The sequence below is a fragment of the Miscanthus floridulus genome, unplaced genomic scaffold, assembly GCF_019320115.1.
Source record: "Miscanthus floridulus cultivar M001 unplaced genomic scaffold, ASM1932011v1 os_1413, whole genome shotgun sequence".
Lineage (NCBI taxonomy): Eukaryota > Viridiplantae > Streptophyta > Magnoliopsida > Poales > Poaceae > Miscanthus > Miscanthus floridulus.
The window spans coordinates 16,629-22,521 of NW_027097705.1; the positions used below are offsets into that span (position 1 = coordinate 16,629).

Consider the following 5,893-nt stretch of genomic DNA (forward strand, 5'->3'; position numbering starts at 1 on the left):
ATATATTTACACCGTCGGTTCACTTAACCTACCGCCAGCGTCAATTTGATTTGTACTAGCGTCATCCTTAAGAGAACCAACAGTGTAAATACATGATTTATACTAGTGCTAGACTTAAGAAAACCGCCAGTAAAGATGCATTTATACCGGTAGTTTTCTTAACCTAGCGATACTACAAATAATTTTTAAATTAATTTTTAAATTTTTATAAATAATCTCGGATGAAAAAATGCTTTGTAGGAAAGTTTTAGTACCTGCAAATATCTACAACTTTGTAGCGAACTACTTTTTCATTTGAAATCATTTGGGGCTGGGAGATTGTGTTTTAAGATTAACGATTTTAAAATTCATATTTTATTAAATTTTAGAGGAAAAAGTTCAAATTACATCCTCCAAGTTTGGTCTATGTCCTAAATGACCAGCTAAACTAACATACGGTTCAGTTTATGCCCTCCAACTATTTCAGTTGATGCAATTTACTCCTTAAAAGATTTTTTCTTTTTTGTTTCTTAGTATACATATTGTGTTTTAGTTTTAAATTTTGTGAGGTGACGAGGACATCATAGTTTGTGTAAGAAAAATATATCATGAATTTTCCATCATTGTATTTTGTACGATATTGTATCTCTAATGTTGTTTATTTTAAAATTTCCTAAGCTATCAAAATAGTTGCACGACCAATACTCTGTCTCAAAGCTGCGGCCTTGGTGCCTTGACACGGGAGCCGTAACAACGTTCGTCACCACAATTTACAATAAATCAATAATACAGTAACCAAGATCATAGCAACGAAGTGAATGAAAGAGCTAGCTTCACCACTTGTAGAAATTCCACAATGCAAACTGGACCCCCGATGGAGCTCTTGAAGATGGGTAGGCATTCATGCATGCGGAGGCATTCGAAAACAAAATTTAAGCCTCATTTAACATAACACACATATCATTTATGTTCCTAACATACTTGCAGGTACAAGTGCTAGAGTGAAAGGAAATATACTGAACAACAGGCATGATCGTCGAGCAACATTATTAGAGGTTTAAAGCACGCAAAGGTCTATCAAGAGCATATAGATATTGTTGGAAGAAGATGACCGTGTAGTAGACTAACACCAGCTCCACGCATGCGGCATATATATGGGGCAGCACAGGACTACCCAAAATGCTCCCAACATCATGAGATCCACCAACTTAATTCCCAAACTCCTTGGTAGACTGACACCAGCTCCACGCATGCGGCATATATATGGGGCAGCAGACAGGACTACCAAAATGCTCCCAACGTCATGAGATCCACCAACTTAATCCGCAAACTCCTCCCACCGAGGATCAAGGTCAAAAGGCTGAATCTCCGAAGACTGCAATAAAAATCGTCAAGGAAAAATAATTTTGATTAGCATAATTAGTCTAGCATTGATGATTGATGAAGGTCAATGGCAATGATGTGGAACTCAGCTAAAACAATTAACCACAGACAACCGTACGGTACTCGGAAGTGTCTATGTACCGTTGATCTCAATGTAAATTATTACATATTACCTCATAATTAGAAGAGGTAATAGAAGAAACACAGAATAAATAGAGAAAACCTCTTCTTATTAGTTAATCTAATCTAATATACATGCATGCATGATCTTACTTTGGTATTTGATGCAATAATGTGACATGTGGATGAGATATAAATTATCTTGTTTTACTAACATGTTCTTTTCTTGTAAGTTGACAAATAAAGATCATGTGTGATATATATACCTGTAAAATTAATTTTTTAATGCGGAAAGACTAACATTATCTGTAATGATCGTTTCGACATGTAGATCCATTTTGAACAGCAACATCATGTTGATCGTGTACGTGATTTATTTGTCACTAGCCATAGCAGATCACTTTTAACACCAACATCATGTTAAAAGTTAATGTTCTTGCGTACTCCAACATAGTCCGTATGTGAGAATAGTAACAAGTATATACTTAACTGTATCTATTTTTCTTAGAAAAGCGATAATTACTACATATGTACAAGTAGCCCAGGCAGACGAAAATTTCAGGGATTGTTTTTTTTTTTCTTCTTTTTCTCTGATTATTTAATTTCTTTAATGGTCCTACTAATTCTAAAAATCAAGGGCTATGATTTCTTTGGAATCTTGCTACGTCTTGGTGGTTTTTGGAGCACCGCAGCCCTTGATTTTCTACACATATTGTTACTATATATAATAATAATAATATAGTAATGGAGAAGTAGGTGTTAGTGGAATTGGGAATGGAATATGGTTATTAAAACAAGTTGGGCAGCTGGTACGTACCTCTTCACCGTCGCTGAAATACGTCAAATCTGAGTGCCGAACTATTGGGATGGAGTTGTGCTAGGCGCCTGAGCTCAGCGTCTGCCTTGTTCACGTCATCAGGGAAGGCATCCTTACAGTAGAGATATGCCACGACATAGCGTAGCGAAAGGAGGCACTCCAAGTCCAAGCCGAGATTATTGTGAAAGACGAGGGTGTGATTAATTGTTTGTACCAGTCTTAGCATGCATTAAGACTTATGCAGTACAATCCGAAACAGCATAAACACATGCAATGCGTTGGCTTTTAGTTGTCTTGCACATGCAATCTGTGTTTAGTCGTTTAGTGACATTGTTTGTGGTTGCTCACAGTGTGTCGCATTTTTTATCACCTCCATATGGCTCCATGTATCAATAGAAACAGGGAATGTGAGGATATTCCATTTTGTTGGCACCAATGAGCTTGAGTATCTAATAACATAAAATCTGACATACTAGCTAAGGGCGTCCTCAACAAGCAAAAGCAAATCGCCGGCTGATAGAAATTTAAAAAAAAAGGAAAAAATGTGAGCCCCACAGCAAGGCAAGAGTGGGTCTTTGTCAGCAGAGAGAGTAGATTTATAGGGACCTGTGCGAGCTAGGCGAGGAACTTGTCGCTAGCTATTTAGTTTTTGACGTTCTCTTTCCTCCACGTAATCAAATAGCTAGCAAAAAGTTCCTTGTTGGGGACGTCCTAATGTAGTATTTGGTCTACTTTTAGCACAACATTGGTTTATATAGGATTCTACGGACAACCAAACAAAGATAAAATGTATAGCTACGTCGTGGCGAGCATCACAAAAAGGGAAAGCCTTCATCAGTCACAGGTCGAGCTTGCTGGAGAGATACCAGGAGTGCATGGCCAGGCAGCCGAAGGCCATGATGTTGGCCAGCGACGACAGCCCGTGGATCATCCCGAACTTCCGGTTCATGGCTGCAAGGGCGGGGCTCCTCTTTGCCGTCTCCGCGTTCTTCGAGTACCTGACCTAACATGTATCTCGATTCATAATATTTACTATGTATCTAGACATAACATGTATCTAGATGCATAGCAAAAGTTATGAATTCAGAAAAGGCAAAGCGTCTTATAATTTAGAACTGATGGAGTAGAAGATAATGCACACTGGAGAGAAATGATTGATGATAGAAGGCCAGTACTACAAGAGTGTGGTTTGCTGTTATTGTTACAAGCATATACAAATACAATGTGGTTTGTTGTTCACATATCACCTACATAACAAATAACACACTTATTCAGAAGAAGGGTACGAACGCACAATATATCTGGTTCTTCAAACGAAACACAGCAATGCCAGCCACAAATCACTTATTCAAGCACACTAATAAGTTCGAGGTCCATAACAAAGGTGCGCAAGATTATACATACACTACTCCCAGTGATTTGTATAAGAAGTGTTTTCAAGGCATAGCTAACTAATGCCCAATGACGACAATAATATATGATGAAACAACACAAGGGAATTAAAACAATAGTGTGTGATCAGCATCAAAGTGGGGGGTGCTGGTGGACCGAAGATGAGAGCACACAATAACGAACCAACTGTGCACTGTAGGGAAATAAAATTGTTATTGTTACTGAGGTGCAGAAGGGTAGGTCGGAGAGGTAGAATTGGGGAAGGAAGGAGGAAGCACTAGCATGGGAGTAGGAGGTAGGAGGAATGATTAACAGAATTCAGTTATGCGATTACAGAGTTCATGTCCTATGTTCTCACGCTCTCTAGCTTAAGTACCCCTCTCTCTCTAGCGGTTCCACATTGGGCCTGTGACGAGCGTGTTGGGCCTTCGCATCCTGCCAGCACGGGACTAGCGGCCTGCTCCGGTTTCTTCAGTAGTAGTGGAATGTGCCGGACAGGGAACAGTGTTGACATGAGGTCGACCTGGACAGCTTCTACCAAACATCTTGAAGTCGGATGTGGGGCTGAGAGCACATAGACCTCCTGGTGGCTTGAAATCTACCAGCACGTACTGATGGTTGTTGAGCATTTTGCCTCCCCCAATCTGAACCCCGTCCTGCTTCTTCTTGATCACGACCCCCTTGTTGTCCATTTCCACATTCACCTCGTACTGGATCGAGAGCTGGCCAACGGAGACAAGGTTCATCCGTGAGTCAGGAGCAAGCAGTACGCCGTCGAGCTTGATCTTATCGCTGCTCAAGTAGCCAGATCTTATGACCGCGATAGACCCACTAATCCCTCCGAAATGCCGCGTCGGTGGCTCGGTATGATCCTTTAGATCCTTGGTGTAGGGAATTAGAATATTTTCATTCCATGTCGTGTGGAAGGATGCACCCGAGTCCACTAGAAATTCATCCCGGCGTGCTGCGTTTGTCGACGAAGCAGGAAAGGCTCCAGCGGGAAGATGGTACGACCCAGTCGGGTCCATAGTGCAGACACATATACATATATCACAAACTTATGAAGAACACATTCCTTATATATATCTTTGAGATATAGTGCAGCAGGTACATACGCATCAAATCGTGATAACCCAAACAATCGCTTGTAATGCTCTTGATGAGATAATTCTTGGGGATAAGGCCCAATGTTTCTTCTTCTTTACAGATTGGGCTCATCCATGTTTTAAAAAGATGGAAGCTCAAAAACAGGACACAGAACCCAGCTACTAGACTGTGAACCCCCCAGCCTGTATACAGTTGCAATATGCAAGCTGCAATGCACAATATGGAAACAATAATCCACCATATGCAATCTACAATAATCCACAATCCAGTAAGTTCAAAGCAAATAGAGATTTATAATGAAATGAATATTTTGTACAATGCAGTAGTTAAGTTCATACCTAATCTTGACATGCCAAACAAGCCTGTGTGCCATCGAGACGATAATTGTCCAGAATTTTGTCCTCTTTTCTCATCATCTTCCTTTTCCCCTTTGCCATTTATTTCTCCAATCTCCTTGATGTCATCTTCATCATTATCATCCATTTCTTCAATCTCTTTTTTGTCCCCGCCCTCCCCCTCCTCATTTATTTCGTTAATATCTCCTCTGGCGGCTCCACTTCCACTGCTTTCTTCCTTGTTTCTAGCTCCGGCCCCTCCTTCTCCACCCCTACCATCTCTTCCACCTCCTGCACGCCCTTCAGCTGTGCTATCACCATCTCCATTACCTACACCACCTCCATCTGCTCCATCATGGCGATCGCCTCCACTTGCTCCTCCGTCTCTTATATGCTGTGCATATGAAAAAATAGAATCAATAGATTGAAGCCTACTCCACGCACTACTAGATAGATGGATGTAAATCAACACTAAATGTGCTCGCAGGATACTCAGGGTCGTCGAGAAGAGATGATCGAGGTGTGTGTATAAACTCACTTGGCCGACGATGTGTAGAGAATCCGTATGTACATGCCATTGCGTAAGCCCCCCCCCCTTGGCCAACATCTGCCACGATCTTCCCGGTATGTCCTTCTCCTTGATGTGGCAAGACGTCGGCCTTCAAAGACTGTGACAGTCCATGATCACGAGCGAGCCTGAGACACCGACACAACATTCCTTGTGTCGTCCCCAAACAAATAGTGGACGCCTGGGAAGTCA

The 5,893-nt window shown here is 41.2% G+C and overlaps 1 long non-coding RNA gene across 1 annotated transcript; it reads right to left on the reverse strand.

The window, feature by feature from the left end:
• Nucleotides 1-3,893: 3,893 nt before the first annotated feature.
• Nucleotides 3,894-5,218, reverse strand: LOC136534017 (uncharacterized). The gene is made up of 2 exons (XR_010778638.1): nucleotides 5,137-5,218; nucleotides 3,894-5,046 (listed from the first exon to the last, which is right to left on the reverse strand). It is a non-coding gene; the product is annotated as an uncharacterized lncRNA (long non-coding RNA).
• Between the last annotated feature and the right edge of the window lie 675 nt (nucleotides 5,219-5,893).